We start from the raw sequence: 12343 nt of genomic DNA, 5'->3' as shown, positions 1-12343 counted from the left end.
GGGTGTCGCCGTTGCTTTTGTTGAGTACATTACATATGTCACGCTGAGGCTATCGTATAAAATGAAAGATTAACGGACATAGCGCGAGCGCGCGAGGAAATAAATGTCGAAAAATCGATATCAATATGTGCCGACGAAGCGGATTTGTCGGATTCGTTGAGACTTTGCAGAGATGAACATAACGTAACGAAGGTCATAAAGTTACTGAAACGCGTTATTAACGGGGAAACGTTTTTAACTTACCGGCTTACCGCATACGATCGGATTAATTTTTAATGACGTTATAAAACGTTATATAACGCGACAATTTAGATGTGTAAAATTACGTTATGCAAGGCAGACGCATTTTGTATAACGCGTTCTAAATGATTACGAATAACGTAATAAAAGTAACACGTTGCATGCTAATGTTACTCCGTCATCGCTCGTAACAGGGGCAAGTATCGCACTACGGCTTGTAAGCGGATGAAATGCAATGTTACGCCCATATACGTGTAACGCACATCTATCGCTTTACCTTCAAATCGTGAAATGGCATTAGTAATTCTCGTAATTTCGAGGAATTTACATAGTGTATCGTCCGGGGGTTTCGCGTATCAAACTCCGCCGTACGTTTGGCGATACGGCGATTGCTATTCAAAGCGGTTTCATCAAGTATAAGAGCATTCTACGAATGCTCCCGGGGTTTTCGCATTGACGAGGAACCCGCGCGGGGAAAATTTACTTCTCATAAACGCAACGGGTTACAAATCTTTCGCGGCGTGTTGCAAATCGCATCAGAGGTCGCGTTCACAGCTCGATCATATTTTACTCCATTCGCAAATTTGATTTTCTTAATCCGATCCGCGTAACGTCCCGTATATTTAAATGCCACGTCCATACGTCTGTTACGCCTGATGATCGATCAAAACTTCAGGTTTATACGCCCCGTAATACATGTAAGAAATTCATGTAAAACGCACAAGAAACATGAATAGAAAAATTCATGAATGCGTGGGTGAAATATTATTGTACGTCGTGTTTTACAATGACTTGACTTGTCAGTGATTTACAATTTACAAGTCAAGCTTAATAGTACGAATAAAGCAGCGACGGAAAGCCGGCTTAATTGTCATGTAGACAGGCTACAGTTTAGTCATGTCCGGCGATATCAGCGTACAATTTCGATAAAATCGATTCTCCGATAATTGCCGCGCTGCTTCTGCAGATTCAATAAGTGTATGTACTTAGAGGGAGCATATATCGTTGCAATTAAAGATTGTGTACTTCTATCAGAATATTCATATCTTAAATAGGGATAAAAGACGTGAGACGACAATCACGTAAAGTCACAACGAGCCACTGTACATACGAGTTTAATTTATGTCACACAGAGATCGTGTCCATAATCAGAAACATGAAAATATAATTATAAATATAATCGTATATCAATTTAATCTAAAAAAAAGTATCGAACTGTTTCGATAAACAATTATATCTAACAAAATCCGTTTCAAAATGGTTTATGTAAATATAACATAGAGATCATGCGATGCAGATCTACGCGTCCAATGTTATTTATTAGTTGCGATAACAACATCAAATCAATGGTACACTGGATGCTTGCGTCGAGAAATCAAGCATTCGTAATCAAAACATCAGTTATATGCATACGGATGTACGGCGCATGCAGGCATTTAATTATGCGGTATGAATGATCGTGATGTAATAATTCTACATTCATTGCTACATCTAACTTGCAACAGAATGATGTGCCCTACATCGGAGAATTTATATATCTCAAATAAACCCGCAAGAAATTCTGCTTTCAGTGCTTAATATTCCTTTAAATTTTCCTTCTTTCCCTTAATTTTTTAGAAATTCTTTTCTTTACATTATTTTTTTTCTCTATACAAAACTATTATCTTTGACTGAAATTACGTGTCATATCTCTACAATTTATTAGAATGAAAAATCTTACGGAATTGGGGCAACCGATCGTCCGTACCCACGAAACAATGTCCTCCAATCTTGTTGAAGCAATCGCGATACCAATATAAATTAAACATGAACACCGGAGATTACACGTGCATGCATTGTCATTCATCTTAACACATTGTCGCTCTATGTAATCTTCAAAAGTCATTCAAGAAGAAGGAGGTGTGTCTCGCGTTCGAAAGCATGAAAGCTGGATCGATTTAGTGACAAGCATGAACGCTGACGCGAGCGATGCCGCAAGTTCGGAAAGTGTTATGGTCAAAGTTTAAACGTATTCCGTGAAAGGTTAAACGATCACAGGCGTGCCTATCCCTATCGAACTTTATTTTAAACAAAAAGGGCCGTGCAAACGAATTTTTATTCGACGGTCTTATTTTTTGTGCCTGCGACGCAGTTACGAGATTTTTATCCGCGACAATGGCCATCCTAATGCTGGCGTGACAAAACGCGAGTGAAAAAGTAAAAAAAAATAATGTCTACTTGCTCGTAGGATAAGTTGAATTATACGCTTATACGTATCCGGTCGACTCGATGTGCTAAAGCCTAAAGCCATTTTCTAAGTGACGCAGACCGTCCTTTGATCCGATCCGACTGATGGATTAACCTCACGGTGCTTTAATAATATTAAATCGTTAATACTCTCCGCACGATGTCACGTGAACCGTATTTTTGTGTCACATTTAGGAACGTGTATTCGGAATACATTTACGTCAAAGGCGTCAAAGCTCGTGAAGATCGGTGAATGGACGGTCGTGTCGGCGCGATCCGTTTTATGAACAGACACGTATTTGACGTCTGTTGGCATTGATGAGTAAGGCAGTAGTCTCTTGTTCTCCTAATTAGGGATTATCAATTTTACGTATTAATGTGTGTCTGACGCATTGACACTCTCCATAATTATTGTTCCGACGTCGCGTATATCAGGGATATTAATGACTGGCGAAGTGCCCTTCGTTGAAACCTCTGAAATCGGAGATTTAGCGTAATGCTACAACGTTTTGTGTTGACGGTACGTGGCAAATGGAATTCGCTTTTTACGTTGAGACAGCTATACTCGAGTGCCAGTAATGGAAACATGCTCCTCGATGAACTTGCGAATTCATCAGCTTTGGACTATTATCAATTTCGCATTTTCTGTATTTTAAATCGCTGTAACAACGACGCGGTTACAAAACTTTCTTTTTATGCATAAGAAAAAAAACCGCTCGTTCAAGGATCTTCCAAGCTACGCGACTACGAGCACTTGCGGGTTTCTATTCGCTTTTCATGTTTCTTGGCGATTTCAATAATCGTAAACTTTGCCCCTCGACCCCTCCGCCCCAATTTCAGAAGTCTTGAGGGTTAAATGGAATTCTTGCAATCTTCATTATTTTAACTCGTAAAGAATAACTACAACACCCTACGGGAGATTGTTCCATTATTGAAATACCGTTGCGAGCATTTCTCGCAAGTGCGAGGAGACGGAGCTGTGTGTTTTACAGCGAATGCGAAATCGTGAGTGCACGAGTAGACGGGAGGCATAAAGAAGTAACGTGTAACTTTTTCTCCATGTCGATTCTGGGTGAAAGTTAAAGATCGATCGACTTAACTCCCCCCTTCAACCAGACGATACAGTTCCTTCTTTTTTTGTCGCTTTCCATCCACGGAACCGTTTTGTTCTCGAGACGAGAGGTTTTTCGGTTCATCAAATCAAAACTTTTTGTCCATTAACTTTCGTTCTAGCGAGTATTATGATAAAAAGCAAGAAACTCTTTCGAAATAAATATGCTTTTAATCTCGATATCAATTTCTATACAACTAATGTAATTCCATGTACGTGTTTTTACATATTTTACTGTAGTTTATCATAACTAAACCTAATAAAATTGATTACTAAAGTTTTCTGTTAAGTACAGCGGAAAAGAAATTTTTTTCAAGTGATTAATTTGAACAGTTTTATCCTTTCTTCTTAAATCAGTAAATTGATCAACGATTATCACAAGACCTTATTTTATTAGAGCATTTTTACGAAACTGTAAATTATCGCAAAAATTGCGATACACGAAGTGACTTGCATTTTGTAAGTTGTTCGTCGGTCATGAATTTCTGACGGTGTCAACTGCGCAAAAACATGCAAGGTAGTCGACTCATAAACTCAGCATGGTTCTTACATCCCCATTTTACGATTCTCCCGAGTCCTTTCCCGCTCTACCAGCAGATATAAACTCTTTCCTTGCAACCGGGATCCCTAGACTTTACTTTCACGGTCGAAATTTAAATGATCGCTTGCGATCAGGCTCCCTTGCGATGTAAACAACCGATTCGTTGCCGGAGGTTATATATATATGGCTGTGCAATTTTCGTAGAATATCTCTTTGTTGACACGGGCAACATTTGGGGTTAGGCACCTAATTGTAACATGTTCATCGAAGGTGTTGCATCGATCCGGTATGCAAGCATATACCGCGTTCTAATAATTACGAAGTGTCGAGTGATTTGTATCTGAGGTTGAAGGCTATCCATCTTAATTTCGACGGATTAAAAAAAGCGATAACGTTGTTCATTAGCGGTGCTTCCGCGCATTAATCATTGCCAACTTTTTTATTTCCAGCTCCTATTTCTTGTTATGCAACGTCTATACGAGTAAGAGGAGATAGGTGTACTGATAATGAAATATTTTTTAATATTGCGTGCGTTTGTTTGAGTTATTACAACAAATTATAATTTTATCTATCTTTATCATAAGTCGACCCAGATTTACACGCGTATGATTAAATAACCGACTATTTTACACCAAGCAATTATAACGATATTCACGGAAGATAAAATTCAACAGTCATAAAATAAATCATCTAAATGCATTGATGTAATTTTAAGCGGAACGTACGAATTTTATATCGTTTCATCATAAGTTACAAATGACATATAACATTACTGATGTAGGTCGTAAATTTCAAGTACATATTGCTATCGAAAGCTATAACCTTGAAATAGATTCCTGTTTGGAAACTTGCCGCCGAAGTTTGATGGAACGATCTCGCCTGGGTATTCCAGAGAAAATTGCCGCCTTATCTGCCGTAAAAGTATCTATTATTATAGTAATAGGGTATTTAAAATTCTTCTCATTTTTGAGTTTCACTTTATTTCGCGGGTGTGGGATCTATATATCACAAGTGAAATATCGATACGACTGCGTATGTCGTCTGAAAATGGACTGGTTTTAGCCGCTGCGAGAAGTCGCGGGATGGAATTACGAAAGTGTCTATTTCACTTAGGCCACTCCCCTGCACATCACTCACAAGTCGTCCTACAATCCGTTTGATTTGAAATTTAATAGTGAAATTTTGGTAAGTGCAGTCGTTCCACATAGCGCAAGACACGGCGCGGCGCGGCGTGCGAGTCGTTAATGGAGCAAGCCGTGAACGCGATCGATATTAGATTGTTCCTTCCGGCAGTTGCTTGGGCCGGGCGATACTTCCACGACCGTGAAAGAAATACAGAACTACATTTTCGTTCAGCCGGATGCTATCAAGACCGTGCAACCTGCTATCACTTTCCGTATATATATCGACCCCGGTGAAAAGCTATCCCATTTCGTGGCTCGTATAAGAAGAAAAGATCCGAGGGCTGGAGCCTATCGAATTTCTACTTCATAAAACTTTGTTCTATCTCCGCGCGGCCCGGCCGGTGCGGGTATACGATATTAAAGCGCGCGCGGTGTTCGGTTTTCGCCTGGTACCGCGCGCGAAATTTTAACCGTGATAAAATCGATGGGAGACTCGAGAAGAATCGAGGGATGGGGGTGCGCAACTTCCGATACGAGTCGCGGAGCAGCGAAACAACGGAAGCCGCAGTATTAACAATAGCTGCCTAACTATGCGCTTCAATCCGAGGTTTCTAAAGGGAAACGCCAGCGGAGGATGGAGAACCATCGTGGCCCGATTTCGCGAGTGGTTTTTACCTGATGCACATTGCACACACTGTACGATCGAAACTTGCGCCATCAGGCTCGCGGCAAAATCGCGGCCTCGAGGCAGCCGTCGCTCGTTGGCGCGCGGATGCGAGTTTATTGTTCCGCACAGGCTCCGTTCGCGCTTATTTACTCATAAGTTACGATAGCGGGCATAGCGGGCATAATAACTTCATTTAAATGTCATTTCCGTTTGCGGGGACGCGTGTAGGCGCGCTATATTGGCGCGCTATGAATAAACATCGCCGCAAATAAACGGATTTTTACGCTGTTCCCGTCGCGAAGAAGGTCAACGGCAACAGTTTCTGAATTATGAATGTGTCCCTACTGCGTCCCGAGAGCAGCTCGATCAGTAAAACGGACTACCTACCCTCATAAAACCGTTTCTGGAAACGTCTTAACACATTTCTAGCGTAAAATGTAGCACGTGAAAAGCGAAAAACTCTTTCCAAAAATAATCTAAAAGATAATCGACGTTAAATATTTATAAATAATTCTGTCGTTATTAGGAGAGATTTAACCGGAGATATCATCTCGCTCGCCGTTTAAGAACTTGCCGCATACCCATATGCACCACTAACAATAAGCATGCTATTTCGAATCTGGCTGTGGCTCGCAAGCTCTACATCGTGTATATATAGCTCCCCTTAAATCCAACCGAACAATATCCCCTATCCGCTTCCGCGCGTATTATTATGCGGCAGAAATTATGCTTACATAAAGCGCCGTCTCTATTAGTGCGGATCTTGGCTGGTACAAAGCTCTCGTCTCGTGTATGAACAATACACAGCCTCCCGCACAAATTCAAATTTCCCAAGAGACTCGAGCATACGGATGCTTCGTTTCGAGAACCTGAAGATTCTATCCACGTATGGCGCACAATCATCATATCTTTATTCATTTTCTTTCCACTTCCACCTTTACGTGATGTAATTCGACGGAATAACGGATACGGATTCTCTCTGAGATAAGTCGGTGGCGTGTGGATTTTCGCGCAAATGAGATGCGCGAGCGGAACGATCCGTCGTTAATCATCGGTCATGGGTCGGGCGAGTCGATCGATCTCACCACCTGGATAGTCAACGGTCGTAAACCATCTTATGACCGTTTATAGCATCAGGATTATGAAGCCAGTAATAGAAGGATACGACGTAACATCAGGAGAATACGCGAAAAAAAAAAGATAAAAAAATTTTGCGCCGCGAGAACCCGTCATTTATTTACACCAACGGCTGCAAGCGCCCCATCTGTTGTGAGAACTATTGAGAGAGACACGCAGTGCAAAAGCAGCGTAACATTCACCGGCTTTGGCACGATAATGTAAAATTCATTAGCAACAATTATGGCTGTTATTACATTCACCATTAGCTCGAGAATTATGCGCATTAGTTACGAGATTATGCCACGTATAACGAGGCTGAGGAGACAAACTTGAACTTATTTCGCTATTTTCAAATAATTCCGTTAAATAAATCGGCGTATTTGGCGAGTTAATTGCGCCGAAGTGGTGTAATTAAAAGCAAGAGCGCAATTCGATATCTTTAACTGTCTACATTTTCTTTTTTGTTTTTTTTCTCGTTTTTAAATTATCGCGAAAAATCACATTAATTAAGTCACACTTCTCTATTATCTTTCTCTAAATTTTAATAGGTGCAAACGTTGGATTCGATTAAAATGTCTCCAAATTGCATTAACAAATATTGTCACACATGCAGTTCTAGTCTAGAAAAATATTTTGCTTCCAAGTTAGATTTAAATAAATATCGACAATTGATATTTTTAATTAAATCACATAAACACTTGCACGAGAAATTTAATTTTGACTTTGTTTCTAGTTTGCATTAATATCGTTATTTTGATTTCCTTTTTGCTTTGTTTTCAATTTTTGCTCCAAAGAGCTCGTAATTATTTGTTGAAAATTAGCACGTAATTGCTTATTCAGAACTCAGCGCGATTCCAGAAGGCTCTGTCTAAGAACAAGTCTATTCCTTTTGTTAGTTCGGCGAATTTTCCAGGAGAGAGTCGAGCCCTTCGTGCTTTTATAACTCATTAGCGCCCGAATGGCGTCGGTCTTTATCGCTGTCATGTCGGTGCCACTATTGAGAAATTGAGAATCCCATATTGACAGACCATCGATAACGAGATCATCCATAACGACTTCACGTCGTCGTCGTCGTCGTTGTCGTTGTCGTCATCGTCGTCGTCGTCGTCGTCGGCGTCGTCGTCGGCGTCGTCGTCACCGCAACGATGACCCAAAAGTCTGCACGTTCAATAACGCTCGTATTCGTTCTGTAAATCATCACGATATGTTATATCCGGCTTATAACAACGGGGACCACCTGCACGGGACGTGGACGACAACGAATCGTGGGCGATGCCGACCGGCGCGCACGCCCACGCCGAGAGACGTCTTCTCTTCGCAACACAGCAACTTCTGTGGCACTTGGACCGCTTCGGGAAGTATTGACAGTGTCTTGATAACACGATCAGGCGCCACTTCGCCAACAACCCGGCGGCTCCCGCGTACTCCATTACCGCGGGGCTAATCGTATTAACAGCGCGCCGCATCTCGCTTCGCATTAACATACGTGTGTAGATATACAGCGCGCACGGGGCTGATTTCGCGTGCGCGAAGACTATCTCGATACACGGGAACGAAGCCCGCATTAATAATTCAAATCACCGAGGGAAACGAGAGGAAATTCAAGGGAAGATGCAAGGATAGGTAAGGGGATTCGTGATCGTAAGTCTTCAAGGAGCAAGCGTAACCGCTCCTCGAATCCTCTCTCTCGTCCTCGACTCGTGTAACATCCTCGGCGAGTTAATGAAATTTTTCTCGGCTTCTTGAGAATTCTGCGCTACATGTTTATACAGGAGCACTGTAAATTGACTTTCGCGAGCGAGAGACAACCGCTCAAATTTCTACCGACGTAACGCCGACAATATTAAGTCAGCGAATTTTGCCTCTCAGATGTCGTCAACAACGCGCAGCAACGTAATCTCGCTGCAAACGCAATACATTTTCCAATGCAGATAAAAACAAGAACAATCGGAGCATCATAGTAAGATCGAGCGGTTGAGGTGCGCATTGAGCGACTCATTTAAATGCATTGTGATTGAATATCGCGATCGCAATGGAATTCGTTCTTATCGAAGCACAGGTACATATTAAATTATTCGATACGGAGCATAGAGAGAAGGATTGTCAATCGGTTGTGGCCTTCGCATACGGTAGATATCAATAACTGATGAACTAATTCCAATTTATATGTTAAACTATGAAATTACGCGTTCTCCCGCATATCAAGGGCACCAAAGGCGTGTAATCGTGATTGAAATAGTGCTCGAATACAATCTCAATCGCTATCGTTACGTCGCGAGTACTGGATGTATCTACTGTGAATAAAATCAGCTTAACCCTTAAGTTCGCAGCTTTGCATATTATGCAAAGCGACTTTCCGATGCTCCGTCTACTCTTTCTTATGAAGTTTCAACGGTGGAAAACGCGTGGCTTTGCACATCTATAAAAGGTCTTCTCTGACCCTTCCAGTCCTTTTTTTCCTTCATGGATGGGAAGGGCTAGAAGGTCATTACTTATTAAAAAAAATACTTAGAATACTGCAAAAAAAGTGCATTTAAGAGTTAACCCGAGAAAATGTCATATTAGAAAGCAGAAAATTTGAAATATGTAATTTTTCAAAAAATTGCTTAGAAAATTCATACGTAATACATTATGCTTTGTTACTTGATTCTTTCAGTACCGAGTTTTTTTTTTTAATAACGGAAGCTTTCCGGTTCGAAGTTTGTTTTATTTTATTACAAATTTATCCTTTCATGAATTGAAAGCTTATGGTACGGTAAATTTCGAAACCTTCGATGCATTACATTCGGTATAGTCGCAACTTTATTAAGTATTCAGTTCTTTGAAAAGTCGAGAAATTAATTAACAATACTGCCGCGTATATTCACAAGGGCTAAAAAATATACTAGACGTATGTTGACAGGTCAATAAATTCAAAAACATGGTAGCGTGGCGTTAATAATAGATTTTGGCAAAAAATAGCTTTTAGCTGAAATCGTTTATTCCGGGTTAAAGAGCTTTATAAGGTCGCGCGTTATTGTAAATCCGGAACTTGAAGAGAATATCTCTCCCGTCGGCGGAAGAAACACGTGCATGAACAATAAAGCGGAAATGTCAGTTTTAGTGACGAGTACCCGTCGTTATCGTTGTTTTTGTCTCGTATTGTTATCTAAAAATGCACTGCTAGTTCTCTGAGGAGAACGAGGATAGAAGGCACGTGTGCGGTACAAGTCGGGACGAAGAACGAACATACACAAATAGAAAGCAACACAAAAGCCCACTGCAAATTTGACTTTTATCGAACCAACAGGACACAGAATTTCTACATTCCGTTTTACATATTACAAGGACATACGGAATAACTATGCGGTATGACCCAGATATCGCGTGCAGTTTCTTCTGACTGCGTATTCAGAGGGTGAACTGCGAAAAATAAAATATCGTTCGTCGCAATATCAAATCGCGCCAATTCCCGAATTAGCTAACCGATTATACAGAAGCGATATAGCGTCGTCGAATTCGCCGAATCATCGACCTTACGAAAGCAGTATATCAAATTTCGACCCGTCGGGCCAACGAATTTACCAACGCGGAACGTGTCCGATTTTTCAAGATTAGTCGAGAGATTTAAGTTCCATTATCCTTTGTACGTTTTCCTCGCTTTGGCCGGAGCGCTTCGGTATAAATCTCACGCGGTTTTTCCCTCCCGTAAGCGCGAAGAAATTATAAGAAAACATATTATTATCGTTTAGAGCATAATTCTCAAGCGTGCCTCTCTCGGGCGCTTTTCTCGCTCGGTCGAGCAGTAACACCGTAAGCGCCGGCATTTTTTTAAGTCACCCGCCTGACAGGAATAAACCCTCGTCGCGACAAATCTTTTTACGTTTCTCTCTTCTTCAGCGACGACTCGTTGCGCGGCAAGATATTCCTTGAAAATTACATAAAAGACGACGGAATAACGCTCATAAACTAGTGCCATAAACTAGGGCTGTTACTGTATCGAAGCGGGTCGGCCCGCGGCTCGCCAACGTTTCTAAGGACGCCCCGAGAATTTCAATTCCACGGCGAAGAATGCGGTCGGGGAGTCTGCAAGTGCCTGGCAAGTTGTCGCGGTTGTAAGTGACGACATACATCGATCGTACGGAGTCAAGGCGGCCGCTTGCGGCTTCGATAGTTGGAGGTGCTCGCGCGCGCGAGAGGCGCACGAAACGCCATCGCATTCATAACGAACGGCGACGACGTCGGAGATATATAAGATTTCTCACGTCGTGGGGAGTCTTCTGACGCGTAATACCAGAAGGACCATTTTCCGTCGGATACCATTAGTTTCGTTTCCAAAGGCGCAAGTGAGGCGCGCCATTGCCGTCGCCCGGAAAAGAAGCGGAATCGCGTTTTACGGCATCCAGATGGATGAACGGGCTCTTCCCGTCGAGCGGAGTGCGTCCATTGTTAATGCACGCCTGTCTTGCATCCGGAGCAACGCTCGTTTCATTATAGCACGCGTCTTTGATGCCCGAGAGCGGATGGACGTCAAACAGAATGCTTGTTGAGCTTGCAGAATTGCCTTCCCTTATCTTACAGAAATCATCACAATACGTACATCAATCTCCATCTCCATATTTTACCATTCGCTCAATTCCTACGGATCAATAGAAGCGTAAGACATCGCGCATTTCAATTTCGTCAATCCATGGATTGGCAGAGCATTGCAACATTGGAATACGAAACGAACGTTCATAAAACCTTCGTGATCATTAGGACTTTTATTCCGACCGTAATTTTTATCGGTCCCTTCTATTACGAGTTATACGACTCTTATCGAAAACCCTATATCTTAAAATTTCTGACAATTTTAGGATAATGACACTCAAGACGTAGATGAGAGCGATCAAAGGAAAGCATGGAATGAGAAAAGAGGTCAAAAGAGTAATATGTATTCAAAGAATACGTGAATGTAAATTTGTTCTACGCTGGAATTCTTTTATTCTATCTAAACTGACCGCATATAGATCCAAATGTAACTCCATTAAATATATATATAGTGATAAAACCGATAGTTGTGCAATTATTTTGCGAAAAAAAGAATTGTGCAATCAAAACTGCAATTTCATTTGTTCAGAAGAAAACGTACACAGCCGCGAAATCTAATTAAATCCATAAATCTCCTACAAATTTGTTCGAGATACTGTAGTCTATAATTCTTTTAAATTTGCCACTTTTATCTTATAGAGGTGCAAATAAACGCTGTTGAGTGTAATAAAGTGGGCGCTAGCTGAATACAACCTAAAGTCAGATGCAAGCGGAAAGGAAAAAGAGAGAAAGACGAGGCAAATATA

At 41.4% G+C, this 12343-nt stretch overlaps 1 protein-coding gene and 1 long non-coding RNA gene across 3 annotated transcripts in view; one reads left to right on the top strand and one right to left on the bottom strand.

Moving 5' to 3' along the window:
• LOC139809211 (uncharacterized) overlaps positions 1-12343 on the bottom strand; it is a 169257-nt gene that overhangs the window by 112971 nt on the left and 43943 nt on the right. The gene's annotated exons all lie outside the window — the stretch shown is intronic.
• Positions 1-12343, top strand: part of LOC139809209 (tachykinin-like peptides receptor 99D) — a 74793-nt gene that overhangs the window by 21256 nt on the left and 41194 nt on the right. The window lies entirely within an intron of this gene.

This window comes from Temnothorax longispinosus, chromosome 2 (assembly GCF_030848805.1).
Source record: "Temnothorax longispinosus isolate EJ_2023e chromosome 2, Tlon_JGU_v1, whole genome shotgun sequence".
NCBI lineage: Eukaryota > Metazoa > Arthropoda > Insecta > Hymenoptera > Formicidae > Temnothorax > Temnothorax longispinosus.
Note: the sequence above shows the minus strand (reverse complement) of the source record. Positions and strands in the feature narration are given on the sequence as shown.